Source organism: Tenrec ecaudatus, chromosome X, assembly GCF_050624435.1.
Source record: "Tenrec ecaudatus isolate mTenEca1 chromosome X, mTenEca1.hap1, whole genome shotgun sequence".
NCBI lineage: Eukaryota > Metazoa > Chordata > Mammalia > Afrosoricida > Tenrecidae > Tenrec > Tenrec ecaudatus.
In genome coordinates, this window is record NC_134548.1 from 86,313,890 (window position 1) to 86,330,413 (window position 16,524).

Genomic DNA, 16,524 nt, shown 5'->3' on the forward strand with positions numbered 1-16,524 from the left:
TTATTTGATATTCCACTTAGATGGAAGCTTGTTTGAAAACAAACCTTTAAAACATCAGACATTATTATTTATGATAGATGGGCACCATCTAATTTATTCACCACACTTTGCTATACTACCCATATCTTTCATGCTTCCTTAATGAGGGCAAATAACTAGCAGGGCCATGTGATAAGAAATAACTCTTCTTAGGTTAGAGCTACAATTCAGTGCAAGTCCAAGATCCATTCCTGAATCTGTTTTCTATCTGTCTCTGATTCACCTTAAAGACACCCCTGCCAGTGCCGAGATGCTTCTACTGCCACTGACTTTGCATCCACTGGCTTGTGATCTTCAGTATCATTGCATGCTGGAGAGGCTGAAGAGGATTTTACAGATAGGTATAGGATATATGGATTAATATCAGACTTATGGACTTGATATGGACTGGGCTGGGATGTTTTCTCAATATTCAACTGCTTTTGTATATAAATCTCTTTCTTATACACATATGTGTATCCATGAATTTGTTTTTCTAGTCTACCTGAAATAACACAATTGCAAAAACTTCTATGAGTGTGCTGGAACTATTGAAATGTATGGTATGCAACTGTATATCAGTGAAAAATGTAAAAATAATCTACTTTAAAAAGCAAAAATCCCCTTCTCATATTTAAGCTCTTATTTTTTCCCCTTTCAGTATGAGTATGCTTCTAGAATTTCTCTCTGCATTGAGCTCTATTCCTGTTTAGTTGAACACAACCATATATTTAACATGTAATAAGAAAAAACATGGTCAAGGACACACTATGGTTATTATTTGTTGATGTTGTTTGTTTTGTTAAACTAGTACAAATACTTATTGAGCACATACTATAAGTAGTCTTTGAGGAAGAATGAAATATTAGCCATACAAAGAAAAGTGATAGCATGTGGTTAAATTTAAAGCAATATTAAATTCTGAAATAGAAATTAAGTAAGGCTGAAATGATCAGACAGGATTTCACAAAACAGGACAAGTTTGTTATGTGCCTTGCATAACAAATAGCATAAAAAAAGAAATCTAACTGCCATTGGGTCTATTACTACTCATACTAACACTACAAAACATAGAAGTACTGCACCCGTGGGTTTCCTAAATGGTCAATCTTTATGAGATTAGAAAGCATCATCTTGCTTCTGAGTAGCACATATAGGATATATGGGCATATGAAGACTCATTTTCTCTTCACCAAATGAAGCCATGTCCCCTCACCAAATGAAGGTCCTGAAGGCTTTACTCCCATAGGCTTTATTGATGTCATTATTTTACTCTGCAAAGACTGCTCATCTTCAGTCATATATTGAGTGCCTTCGGACCTAAGGAGATCATCTGGCAACCCCTCTGATAATGTTCTGCTTCTGTTCATGAGGCCTCGAGTATCTGACAATATTTCGATGCTATGAGTAAGATTTGATGCAGCTAATGTCTCAGAAGTGGACAGCTGATTCCTTCTGCATAGTCTGTTATCAGTCTGGAAGCTCCATTGAAACCTGTTTCCTCTGCATGACCCTTTCATTTGAAATACCAGTGACATAGCATCCAGCATCACAACAATATACACGCCACCACAGTATGACAATCTGACAGACAAGTGATGTGGATCTAACAACCTACTTTGGACATGTTGTCAGGAGAGACGAGTTCCTGGAGAAGAACATCATACTTGATAGAGAGGCAGTCAAAAAGAGGAAGACACACGACAAGATGGATTGACCCAGTAGCTGCAAAATAGACTAACAGAATAACACTTGTGAGGGAGACACAGTGCTGGACAATGCTTTGTTCTGTTGTACACAAGGTCACTATGGGTTATAACCAACTCAATGGCACCTAACAACAACATGCTCATTTTAAATTCAAAACATTTTAACTTGTCCATAGTTTTAGAATTGCAGAGTTAATCTCTATGGTGGTGAAAGAATTTATTAAAGAATAACATTTGATTCAGAACTTATGTTGATTTAACTTTAACTCCACAATTTTATCCTCAGCACTCAAATTTAGAGGCCCACCCAAGTAAAGCATCTTTTAAATGACTAAAGCTCTCATTTAGAAAAAAGGCTACCATTTAGTACTAGGGATTATGGTAGGTGCTTTGTGATGCTATTTAAAGCACTCAAGAAATATGTAAATTAATTGATCCCATTTACTAATAAAATAACTGGAGCTCAAAAATGTTGAGTAAAACTTGCCTAGTGTAACATCACTATTACTTAGGAGAATTAGAATTCGAAGTCAGTTCTGTCAGTCTTGCTTTCAATTCTATTTTTTTCTTTTGAGAATTTAATTAAATAAACTGGACTAAGTAATGTTTGCCAACTAGATGGACAAAGCAATTAATCATGTGATATAAACTTTGGATGTTATTCAAGTAAAGGTAAACAAGTGTTTGGAAAGTAGGACTCAGCAATTTTATGTTAGAACAGGACAATGCACATATTGGTTCCACAAATATCAACTGAGTGTCATATCTGTGTCAGGCTCTGTATTAGTAAATATTGTCATGTATTAGTGAACAGTATGTACAAGCAGAATTCACATCAAAATAATCTAGAATATCATTTTATGTGACTAGAACTATTCATTAAACAAAGTCATTATTTTTTCATGTTCCTTACAGAAATTAACATGACTTCATAAATACATATAGAACCCACATTTTGTATTTTATCTGTAGGTTATTTGCTCAGTACTAGCTGTAGGCACTATGTTTCTGTTGCCATTCCATCTACAATATGAATTAAACAATGAATATGCTCTATATCTAAACTTATTTTTCAGACCAAGAGATGGAAGAAATCTCTCCAAACAGAATGAAGAATAAACTACATAATCTACTGTCAACCTGAGGACTGCTCCTGGAGCCAGAGCCCTGGAGCTGGAGGAGCCACGAGGATACCCACGCCAGCACTGAGATGCTTCCACCACCACCACAAGACTTTGCACCCACGGGCCTGTGATCTTCCTGCATTCAGCATCACCGCATGTGTTGCATGAGTCTGAAGAGGAATTTACAGACTGGTATTGGACATATGGGCTAATATCAGACTTATGGACTTGATGTGCACTGGGTTAGGATATTTACTTAATATATAATTACTCTTTATATAAAGGTTTTTTGTCTTCATTATTATTTGGCTCTTCTCTGACATTGTGAATATTCTAGCTCTCTAACTGTAGTTTTACAGAATCTCATTGAACAGATGTTGCTGTTTTAAGAACTAAAGACTCAGCAAAATAAGAATACATAGAAACTAATCTCCAGTAAACGTTTATTTCTCTACCTACTTGTCTTGTTAGAGAGTCCTTACTTAGTTTGTGAAAAGGTGTGGGTTGGGGTAGGGTGGTGGTGTTAGCAAAAACTACACCTTAGAATTTCTTTTACGGATTCATACTTTGTTTTTAAAATCCCATGATACAAAACTCTATAAGTTTTTTTTCCTAATGTCTCTTTTGACTCTAACCTGACTCTCACCCTTCATTTGCTAGGAGAGCAAGGAGAAGATTAGCCTCCCCACACTAACCTGAAGATTGTTCTCTTCGATCAATTGCTTGTAGTCTCATAGGTGGACCAAAATGCTCAGCAAGTAAATCACGCAAAAATCCAGTTTTTTGATGAGTCCACACGGAAGATGTCTTGCAAAGGGAGGGGCGATGCAGGAACTCTCAGTGAAATCTAGTTCCAGTTCTGGTCTCTGGCACCCTGGATCCTGGGGACTTGTTCCAGTCCCCTCCCGGGTAGTGGCTTCCCTGAGCACTTGGAGATTATGTCCCTGGGCTCGGGTAGGCAAGGCTGACTCAGCCCCCAGGTAATGCAGGCTCAGCACCTGCAGAAAACGACGGTGACTATCACACATTTGTTGTTATTTTGTAATTGTTACTGAATGATTCTCTCTGTCCTCAGTCTCCCCTCCACTATTTAATATTCACAATGTCTTCCCCAGGTGGGGGGAAACTACTTGCCTAGTTGCAAGGAGTTCCATGAATCAAAAGCCTTGGATCTGAATCAGGGTACCTTCAGGGAATTCCTAATCAACAAATTCAATGTCCTGCTCACCCTATGGGGCCAACTTCCCCCGGGGCTCAGGAACTTCCAAGCCCTGGAAAAAAGCAGCCAAGGTGGGGCCGCTGCTGAGAACTCCAGGCCATCCTGCCAGCGCCTCTCTCCTCCAGCACTGTCAGCATCTCAAGGACAGAAGTAAACTCAGCAGGGCCTCAGGATGCACTTTCTCTCCAGGGTAGTTCCTTCTCACCCAAGACGTTTCTGAATCCTCGCTCCAGGGCCTGTGGTCTCAGACTGAGCCCCTGCTGAAACAAGCATGGTTGTTCCATAAGGGACCCACCCCTTCAGGTGCGGTTGCCAGTTAGGCTGTCATCCCTAAGGTCAGAAATTGGAAACCGCCCGCTGCTCCGCGGGAGAAAGACTGGTCTTTCTACTCCCTAAAGAACGACACTCTGGGAAACTCACCTGGGCAGTTCTACCCTGCCCTTTAGCGTCGCTCTGAGTCGGCATCGGCTCGATGGCAGTGAGTCAGTTGCATATGAAACTCAGGTCTCTTTGCCTCCTGTCGGTCTTCGTTATTTTACCTGGGATGCCCTGAGCTCCCACTACCTACCAGCTGATCCAGACTCCTGAACAACCCTATAAGGCAGAGTATAATTACACACACACACACACACACACACACACACACACACACACCACACCCGTCCCCCTCCCCCAGATTTCCTGGACTAAATCTTTATAGAAGTAGACTGACTTATCTTTCTCGGCCCAGGTGATTGGTAGGTTTGAGCCAACAATCTTGAAATCAGACCTTTCAGTTAATGGGGTAAGCACTTGCCCTCTGTGCCACTCAGGGACCCCCGGAAGTGCAGAAACACCGCTGAATAACTCTGTTGTTAACCCTTCCACACCATTAGCACGGGTGCCAGAAAAGCACACCTGCCATCTGGCCATTTTCTCTCCGTTCCTCGGGTCTTTGAATGCCGGGTCCAGTCATCTTTGTCCTTTTGACCCTCGCTCACTCTCCACTGTAACTGGTAGAGTGGTTAGTGTAGAACTCTAATAATTAGGGTGAGTGCCATTTTTAATCCACTTTCCCAGCACCTCATTTTATCCTCACAACCAGCTTGCCCTGTCGGCCAGGTGCTCTTGTTATTTCCATCCTCCAGAGAGGAAGCCGAGGCCAAGTCAGGAGCCTGGAATGCAGCCAAACTGGACCTGGGGTCGAGGTCCTCTGCCTCTCAGCCCTGGTGCCCTTAGCAAGAGGTTGATGTGCTTTGGGGTAAGTATTCTGAGTGTGTGCCTGGAAAAAACCAACTACACGAGAGCATAATCTTCTGCAGTGGGATCAATAAACAAAAACAAAAGAACAAAAGCCTGCTTGACTCTGGCTCATGGCAACCCCTTGTGTGAGAAAGTAAGACTGCTCCAGAGGCTTTTGTTGGCTGTAAGCGTCACAGAAGTAGATCTCCAGGCCTTTCTTCTGCTGTTTGGGTGGGTTCTGACCTCTAGGTTGGTAGTGGAATGCAAATGACTTGTACCACACAGGAATCTCGGGGTGAGGAGGGGTGGCAGGTGGGCCATGAATAGTATCTACCAAAAGTTCGATCCACTTGGAACCTCCAAATGGGACCTTATTTGGAGATGGAGGTCTTTGCAGATGCAATTAAGTTAAGCTGAAATCATACTAAATTGAAGTGACCTTTAGAACCAATGACTGGTATCCTTAACCTAAGAGGAGAGGAAACACAGAGACAGAGAGAAGTTGATGATGTAAATACAGACACAGACATTGGCATGATGTGCCTACAGCCAAGCAATGGCAAGGATTTCCAGCAGCCACCAAAAGTTGGGAGAGAGGCATGGGATGCTTTCTCCAGAAAGATCCAAGCCTCCCACATGCTGATTTCAGACTATAGCCTCCCAAACGGTAAGAGAATCTGTCTGTATTGTTTTAAGCCACCCAATCTGTGGCCCGTGGTTACAAAAACCTAGGAAGCTGATACAGTTGCCAAATCACAAGACTTCAACTTTCTTCCAAAGAATGTAAGTAATTGCACAACCCCAAAGCAGTTTAAGGCTACCGAATGTCAGCAAGGTTCACAGAGCAGGTGTTATATACCTGATTTCACTGAGAGGACAACAGAGAGGGTCCTCATTAGCCTAAGTGCCCATCGCTCTACCTGGACAGGGGTCCAAGCTAATGATGACTCAGGTCCCTTCATGTCTTAAATGTATTTGTAGATAATGGGCAAGTCTAGCAATCACAAGCTACAAGAGGCAGATGCAAAGATCTAAAGAAGCAGGATAAGAAGGACAAGCCAAAAACTCAGAACCAAGCAAGAAATCGTGGAAAATTGTGATAGTTTGGTTTTGTATCAATTTGGCTGGGACAGGATTATCAGTGCATTGGGCAGATAAGGTTTAGTAATCCCTCCTGTTGTGGCCTAACACAATATAATCAACTCCATAATGGCATCTGCGGTGAGCAGCCAAGCAGTTATAAGATTAGTTTGGAATGCAACCTCTTACACAGGACACAGGCCTGATGCAATTGAAAGGACACTTCCTTGGGGGTGTGATCTACATCCTGTATAAGTGAACACTCTGAGAAAGCTGGCTTACTTTTTTCTGGGTCTTGATCCTGCATTTGGCTCATGGACTTCCAATTCTTTGCCATATTGCCTGCAAATCCTGGGAGTCATCCAAGGTCTGCCAACTGGCCTGCTTACCTTGGATTAATTCTCCACTCTATTAATAAACCTGGCCTGCTGATTCATCCACAGCCAAGAGCCTGTGGTGTTCCTGTTGATCTTGCATTCATTGGCCCCCAGAGGTACACAAGTCAGGAGATGCCTCCAGCTTAATATCTGACCGTGGACTTGAAACTGTACTGGAGTTGCCCACTTACACAAATGTGTAAGCCATTTCTTAATATAAAATTATTCTCTCTCTCTCTCTCTCTCTCTCTCTCTCTCTCTCTCTCTCTATATATATATATATATATATATATATATATATATATATATATATATATATATATATAGGCTTTGCTTCTCTAGAGAATACTGGAATACTATACTGGCTTACTGGCTAACATAAGAGTCAAAATAAGATTTATAGGAATCCCTGGAGTCAGAGGCCAGGAACTGGGGGGTTGGCCTCCAGGCAGATTATCCTTTACCTTTGTCACCCTTCCATGTCCCGGATGCCTCTCCACTCTGATAATACCCAATGTCTTATGTGTGGAGGTGGAGTGTCAGAACCACTACTCTCTTCCCAGAAAATGGGGATTCATGGAGTAATGTAGAAATTCTTTCTACCAAATACCCAAGGACACCTCAAGGACCAGGCAAACAGAAAAGGCAGGAGCACATGCCACCTAAACAGAGAGCACTGACTCTGAGAAAGCCAGTTCCTATTGGGTCAGAAAGAAGTAGGGTCTGCGTTGATTGCTGATCTTCAGAGCAGATCTCTTGGACACAAATTGAGAGACGTAGGGTCTGGGTTGATCACTGATCTTCAGAGCAGGTCTCTTGGACACAAATTTCGCTTCTCCTGCTGTTCAGTGGTGAGGGTGTATAAATCAAGCTTAAGGAGTTGGTAGTGTGGATAAGTCGCTTCAGTCACTGAAATGAAGGGGACACTAAACCCACACAACAAATTGGTCATGTTGCTGTTGAGCATCCTCACGTCCATTCTGACTCATCCTGTCCCACCTGACAGTACCCCACAGGCTTTTCTAGAGTGTCATCTTGACAGAGGCCAATTGTCAGGGCTTTCTCCCATGGTGCCTCTAGAAGAGTTCGATCCACCAATCTTTGGGCGAGCAGCTGTTTTAGTCTGAGTAGACTAGAGAAACAAATCCATGGGCACACATATGTGTATAAAAAAGAGATCAGACATCAAAGAAAAAAACATCAAATCATTGTGAATGAGGGGGAGTGCCGTGATGGAGACCAACGACCCATCTGTAGGCAATTGGACAGAAGGGTTGCTGGGAGGATATGAGCCAGTCAGGGTGCTGTATAGCAACAATGAAACATACAACTTTCCTCTCATTCCTAAATGCTCCCCTCTATCATGATCCCAATTCTACCTTACACATCTGGCTAGACCAGAGGATGTACACTGGTACATACAGAAACTGAAACACAGGGAATCCAGGACAGATGATCCCAGTGGTAAGAGTGATGGTACCAGGAGGGTGGAGGGAGGGTAGGGTGAAAGGGGAAATGGATTACAAGGATCTACATATAACCTCCTCCCTGGGGGGATGGACAACAGAAAAGTGGGTGAAGGGAGACATTGGGCAGTATAAGATATGATAAAATAATAATAATTTATAAATTATCGAGGGTTCATGAGGGAGGTTGGTGCAGAGAGGGAGGGGATGGAAATGAGGAGCTCATACCAAGGGCTCAAGCAGAAAGCAAAACTTTAGAGAATGATGAGGGCAACAGATGTACAAGAGTGTTTGACACGATGGATGGATGGATTGTGATAAGAGTTGCACGATGACCTTCTTTCTGTAGGAATTCTTCTCTCCTGAAACAGTCCCTCATCCACGAGATCAAAGATGCGTTGCATTGGGTAAATCTGCTGCACAAGGCCTCTTTTGAAATGTTGAAAAGCAAGGATGTTACTTGGGTGCAACCAACCCAAGCCATGGTATTTTCCATTGCCTCATATGCATGGGAAAGGGGTATGGGTTCCTGCTGCAGCTGTCAATATGGGCCAATACGTTCAGACATCTGGTCCAAGAGCACAGATACCACCATCTTCCTCATCAAAATAACTGCTATCTGAAAGCTAATCTGTAATAAACTCAAAATGCCAAACACACTGCCATAGCGTCAATTCTGACTCATAGGGGATCTTTAGAACAGGGTCCAAATTCTGTGGGTTTCTGAGACTGTAACTCTTTATGCGAGCATAAAGTGGCATCTTTCTCCCTCAGAGCAGTTGGTTTCGCACTGCTGACCTTGAGGTTATCAACCCAATGTGTAACCACTATCTCACCAGGGCTCTGAGACTAGGTATGTAAAATAAGGGTGCAGTAGAGTCATAATATGGGTGAGAGAAAGAAGGAGACAGATGGACAAACAGTGATAAATTACATTCTAGGCTAAGGCTAGGACACGTCTGCATTCCTCCCAGACAGCCCATTAAGACCAATGCTAACACAGGGAAAATTGTGAGAGAGGAGAGGGGTTTGCACTTCTCTAACTACTATTAAATTCATCTGATAGTGGTCCCAAAGGGATCAGTTACCAGGCATCAAAGAACAAAAAATCATATCATTGACTGCACACCTCCATGATAGGATCGCTGAAGACAAATGGGTGCATAAGCAAATGTGGAGAAGAAAGCTGATGGTGCCCGGCTATCAAAAGAGATAGTGTCTGGGGTCTTAAAGGCTTGAAGGTGAACAAGCGGCCATCTAGCTCAGAAGCAAAAAAGCCCACATGGAAGAAGCACACCGGCCAGTGCGATCACGAGGTGCCAAGGAACCAGGTATAAGGCATCATGCAAAAAAAAACAACAACGATATAAGTGTGTGTGTATATGTGTATATGTATATGTATATATATACCATATTAAATGAAGGGGGAAGTGCAGAGTGGAGACCCAAGGCCCAAGTGTCGGCCAATGGAGATCCCCTCATAGAGGGGTTTAGGAGAGGAGATGGGTTAATTAGGGTGTGAGGTAGTACCGATGAAGAACACAGCTTTCCCCCAGATCCTGGATGCTTCCTCCCCCCAACTACCATGATCCGAATTCTACCTTGCAGGACTGGATAGGGCAGAGGCTGTACACTGGTACATATGAGGGCTGGAGGTACAGGGAATCCAGGGTGGATGATACCTTCAGGACCAAGGGTGTGAGGGGCGATGCTGCGAGAGTGGAGGGTGAGTGGGTTGGAAGGGGGGAACTGATTACAAGGATCCACATGTGACCTCTTCCCTGGGAGAGGGACAGCAGAGAAGGGGGGAAGGGAGACTCCGGATAGGGCAAGATATGACAAAATAACGAGGTATAAATTACCAAGGGCACATGAGGGAGGGGGGAAAGGGGAGGGAGGGGAAAAAAAAGAGGACCTGATGCAAGGGGCTTAAGTGGAGAGCAAATGCTTTGAGAATGATTGGGGCAGGGAATGTATGGATGTGCTTTATACAATTGATGTATGTATATATATGGATGGTGATAAGAGTTGTATGGGTCCCTAATAAAATGTAAAAAAAGAAAAGAGGAGAAAAAAATGATTAGGGCAGGGACTGTACAGATGTGCTTTATACAATTGATGTAGGTATATGTATGAACTGTGATAAGAATTGTATGAGCCCCTAATAAATTGTTAAAATTTTTTTTAAAATTTTAAAAAAAAGAAAATGATTAGGGCAAAGAATGTACAGATGTGTTTTATACAATTGATGTATGTATATGTATGGATTGTGATAAGAGTTGTATGAGCCCCTAATAAAATGTTTTTTAATTTAAAAAAAAAACAAAAAAAACTGCCTCACAGCCAGCTAAGCTGTCCCAGGAGGGCAGAAGGGTAAACACTTAGGGGTGGGGCCACATTATAATAGACCATGTAGCGTTGAGTTCTAGTTGAGTTCATAGTTACTGTGTTCTGGTGTCCCTTTCAACTCAAATGGTTAATACAAGAGTAGAACTGCCTTATTGTATTTTCCAGGTTGTAACTTTTATGGGCACACATCACTGCAGAGCAGGTAGGCAGGTTTGAATCTTTGCTCTTTCAGCTAGCTGCCTAATTCTTGTTATACCACCAGTGCTCCTTGAGAAGGCTAGTGCTTGCCTGTTAGTTCCTGGCATGAAAGGTGCAGTGCTGTTAAACTGACTGTTAATAAGTCTGTGGGACACCATCCTGCTGAAGAGCATGGGATCCCATGACATTTAGCATCAGCTCCTTGGATCCTGGTGTGGTTTGTCTAATGTGAGAAACACAGTCCCTGTTCCCTGGGGAACAGTGTGAAATTGGAGTCTATAACCACGGATTCTCACCATGGTCTATTTCTGCCATTGTCATTATCCATGCCTATGTCTGAAGTTCTCCACAACCTGCCCAGACCATAACTGATTCTTTCAGTTCTTGTTTTATTGCCGCTTCCAAACATAGGCCCACAGTCATTGGGACATAAGATAGTCCAAACGTGAAGGCCTGTGCCATTCTCTGGAGAACATTCCCCTTGCATTCCCCAATGTGACTCTGGTGGTATAGTGAGTGGGTTATGTGTAGGGCTGATAACTAGAAGGTTAGCAGTGCAAAACCACCAGCTGCTCCCAGAGAGAAAAATGAGACATTTTACTCCCACAAAGAGTTACATTCTTAGAAACCCACAGGATCAGTTCTACCCTGTCCTATAGGGTCCCTATGAGTCAGAATCAACCAATGGCAGTGAATTTGGTTTGGTTCCACACTCCACCTCCAGGTGTCATGTGGCAATGATAACAAGTGTTAAGCTGATAGGTTGGCAAGGACAAAGACATGATGTGTCAGGTAACAGCATCATGAATGTACTGGATGAAACTTGGGGTGTAGAAGATGGCCCAACGGAAAGACAAGTCCAAAAGATGGGACCTGAAACAAAAGTAACAGCACACAAGTGACATCGTCCTTTTCTTTTCTCCCTCCATCCCCTACAGAAAGGTTCTCTATTTTACTCCAGGGCAATGCACGAGAGAACTGGTCATGTTGATTCATGCTGACAATCCCTCTTCTTTAAAACTGAAGAAGAGAGTGCTAACCGGTGTACAGTGACAGGGAAGCAAGGAACATTCATTTATAACATTGATGGGAAATCAAGGTACAGGACAGGCCTCTCACCCCAGGGTCATTAAAGAGAATAATACGACTATGGTGTCAGCCAAATATCCTGGGAGATAAAACAAAGAGCACAGAGCATAGAAGACGTAGAGGAAGAACATTATTTATACATGAGATCAAATTAAATACTAGTAAACAGAATGTGAAAAATTTGAATAAAAATGGGGAAAGATTGGAATATCAGTGAAATTGACTAAAGGGCAGCAAAATATTAAAGGAAATTGATGAGGCAGGGAGAAAATGAAACACTGACAACCAAATAAAAATTAAAATCTGCACTGGACTCAGCAAAGAATAGGCAGAAAACACAATTATGATATAAAGAATAAGTTTGCCAAGTTCTATGATAATACAAAAGGAAATTATGACAAACTGAAAACTACCAGCTATAAAGACTACACAAGAGAGAGCCGCTATGTGGAGGTTTGATTGTTCTCTCTCTGAGAATCATAAACCAAAGAAATAGCAGCCCTGTCCTAGATAAACAATAAAAGTTGTCTTCTTCTTTGTAAAAAAATTTCATGGTATAATGGCTGACTGAAAACTAAGAATCTAGAGTGAAGCAGACCTAAACTCAAAGCTCAACTCTTTATGGACTCCCCATGAAGCATTGGGCAGAAGTCCTGGTGGCATAGTGAGTTATAAGTTGGGCTGTGAACTGTAACCACCTACCAGCTCTGTGAAATTCTACTCCTGTAAAAAGTTAGTCTCAAAAACCCACAGGAGCAGTTCTACCCTGTCCTACAAGGTCACCATGGGTCAGAATTGACTTGAAGGCAGTGACTTTTTGTGTGTGAATCATTGAACCTTAATGTTCTCACATGCAGATGAGGGGGTTGATAGTGGCTTTCACCTCACAGTGTTGTCTGAGACACTTGGCATGGCCCTGGCAAGCATATCATCAATATGTCAAAGGGCTCACTAAATGCTAGGATAAGTTAATGTAAAGAAACCAACTCCACTGAATCTGCAGCTCTGGGAGAGGGACATATCTGATCAGAGCACACTGGAGCAGACGAAGGGGGAGGAGGAGAGAGCGGAGCACAACCTCGCCCACCAGGCAGTGAGGACAATGTTCCCAATTAGAGCAGCCAGTCAACAGAGAGGACTACATGGCCTGGCCCACTATGAGACATGATACCCCTCACTGACCTATAGTCCTACAGAGGAAAACATCAGAGACACAGTGTGGGAATTGCACCCGATCTAATCCCGCCATACCGAGGCAAAACACTAAGGGGGTACAACAGAACAGCAAGGGAACAGAGTGACAAAGTCCCCAGAGAATGCTGAAGGTGGACTTTGGGGCCAGGGCATGTTACTCCAACAGACTGGATGGGAAAACACTCCTAAAGGTGAACAAACAATCCTTGAACTAACTACAAGCTTTTATTTCTTGTTGTGTTTTCTTTTTTTTTGTCACTGGTTTGTTGTTGTTGTGTTGTATATTGTTGCTTGGTTTTGCTCTGCCTTGTTTTTGTGTATGTTATTATCTCTGTGGGTCTGTCTAAATAAGATAAGCTGGATGAACAATCTGGAGGAGAAAACAACGGGACCAACAGTTCCAGGGGGACATGGGAGAGGGGGAAGTGGGGTGAAAGGCAGTGGTGTTAACAAACTCAGGGACAAGGGAACAACAAGTGATCCAAATCGGTTGTGAGGAGGGTGTGGGAGGCTTGGTAGGGCATGATCAAGGTAATGTAACCAAGAGGAATTGCTGAAACTCAGGTAGGGAATGAGCATGATGGTGGACAGGAGGAAAGTCAAAGGAAATAGAGGAAAGAGCTGGGAGGCAAAGGGCATTTATAGAGCTCTAGATAAAAGCATGTACATATGCAAACATATTTATATATAAGGATGGGGAAATAGATCTATATGCCTATATTTATAGGTTTAGTATTAAGGTAGCAGAACATTGGGTCTCCACTTGAGTACTCCCTCAATGCAAGAATATTTTCTTCTATTAAATTGGCATTCTATGATGCTTGCCTTCCCAACACAACTGCTGAAGACAAAGCAGGTGAATGAGCAAATGTGCTGAAGAAAGCTGATGGTGCCTGACTATCAAAAGATATAGCATCTGGGGTCTTAAAGACTTGAAGGTAAACAAGCAATCATCTATCTCAGAAGCAACAAAACCCACATGGGAGAAGCACACCAGCCTGTGCGATCACAAGGCGTCGAAGGGATCAGATATCAGGCATCATCAGAGAAAAAAATCTTATAGTAAATGAGTGGGGGAGTGCGGGGTGGAGACCCAAACCCATCTGTAGGCCACTGGACATCCCCTTACAGAAGGGTATTCGGGAGGAGATGAGCCAGTCAGGGTGCGATGTAGCAATGATGAAAAATACAATTTTCCTGTAGTTCCTAAATGCTTCCTCCACCCCCACGATCATGATCGCAATTCTACCTTGCAAGTCTGGCTATACCAGAGGATGTACACTGGTACAGAGAGGAACCGGAAACACAGGAAATCCAGGGCGGATGATCCCTTCAGGACAAGTGGTGTGAGTGGTGATACTGGGAGGGTTAAGAGAGGGTGGGTTGGAAAGGGGGAACAGATTACAAGGATCTACATGTGGCCTCCTCCCTGGGGGGACAGACAACAGAAAAGTGGGTGAAGGGAGACATTAGACAGGGAAAGATATGACAAAATAATTATTTATAAATTATCAAGGGTTCATGAAGGAGAGGGGAGTGGTTGGGGGGGGGATGAGGACCTGATGCCAGGGGCTTAAATGGAGAGCAAATGTTCTGAGAATGATGAGGGCAATGAATGTACAGATGTGCTTCACACAATTGATGTATGTATGGATTGTGATAAGAGTTGTATGAGCCCATAATAAAACTATTTTTTTAAATAAAGAAAAGGAGCCAACCAATATATGCCCCTGGTAGAATCTGTAAAAATCTAGGTTACTTAAAAAAAAGTGTTATAAGAATGGTGGTGGGCAACCCGGTAATTTTAAAAGAAAGAAAAATGATCACACTTCAAATTTCGTTCCAAATCCCACACTAAATGCTAAAAGAACATGTGTCAGTCACTCATAGGGACTCCGTGGAATCATTATTACTGGGTGAATGCAACAGAGAAGTAGTCTCAGCTATTCCGTGACTTTGCTGCTGTTAGCTGCTGCTGCGTTGATTCTGACTCACAGCGACCATACGTACAACAAATGAAACCCTAGCTGCGACTGCCCCATCCTCCTGATGTTTGCTGTGGCTGAGTCTGTGGTTTCAGCCACCCATTGTCAATCCACTCCCGTGGGGGCTCTTCCTTCTGGTCACTGTCTCCACACTTTACCAGGGATCGTGTTCTGCTTCAGTTGATCTTCACGACTAATGCCTTATAACAGAAACCAAGACCCATACAAACTCACCCAAGGCTAATTTGTGTTAGATAAGGACAGGTATTGGGCCTTAATAATTATTGTAAATATGGTAACAAAAGAGAGTGTCAAAGTGAGGAAATAATGAAAACTTCCAGATTACGCCCCCAAAGGTACAAAGGAAAGATAGACGAATGTGCCTGCATGGTAAATGCATCATCTTGGGAAGAGAGCGTTAAACACTGCTTCATTCCTGTCATTGGAAATAGTGGAATAATGAGTCAAGTGTAGATATTTAATAGAGCCCTGGTGGTGTAGTGGTTACGTGTGGGCTGCTAACTGCAAGGTCTGTACTTTGAAGCCATCAGCCCTTCATGGGAGGAAGAAGGGGGGGAAAGAATTATGAGTCAAATAAATATATTTAAATATATAACAAATTGGTAAAGTTTTAAAATATTGTTTTGATGATTAAGGTAGTTAATCATTAAGAGTCCCACACACTCTGTGACTTACACCTTGTTTCTAGCTCATGTCCAATGCAGACAGTAGGGAGAGAACGGGAAGGCTGCCAGTTACAGGCCTCCTTTAAATGCAAGGAAAGCAAGACATGTAGCCCCTGTCTGCTCAAGAGAGCATGGATTTCGCTGAACATCACCAGCTCGTTCACCAAATATTTATGCTTCCTCCTTCCCCATTTGAAAAGGCACGCCTTCCTAGTCTCAATACTATACTCAGATTAGTCAGGGTTCTGTCAGGAAAAGAGAAACGAGGCTACTATTACAAATAAGGAATGCAGTCAAAGGAGTGGGGTACTTACTTACAAAATCACTGGAAGGCCTAAGGAAGCAGAAATAGGAAACTATTGCTGAGTATCAGAAAATGAATGCAGAAATTACAGGAAGCTGCTGTGAATGATCTCAGCTACCAGTGTGCAAGATCTCGCTGTGAGGTGACTCCTAAGCTCTCGTAGGAAAACAGAAACCAGGAAGCCGCCATCTGCTCTCATGTCAACTCTCCCTTCCTACTCTCACATGAGTACCTCTCATTGGCCAGTCTAAACTGGGGCATGGTGGCAAAGGAGTCTGGGAAATAAATGCTAAGTAAAGGACCAAATGCAGGCCTTCTAAATGGCTGGGGAAAACTCTGAGAAAACGCTCAGTACATGTAACAAGAGACAGAAAGTAAAGGAACACACGAACTTAAAATAGAAACTGGAAACAAAGTAAGCATTTCAAATACTCAGAGAAATCACAGAAAATGCACACAAAGGAGGCTGTGTTCAACATTTATCAAATTGTCAGAACATGTGAAG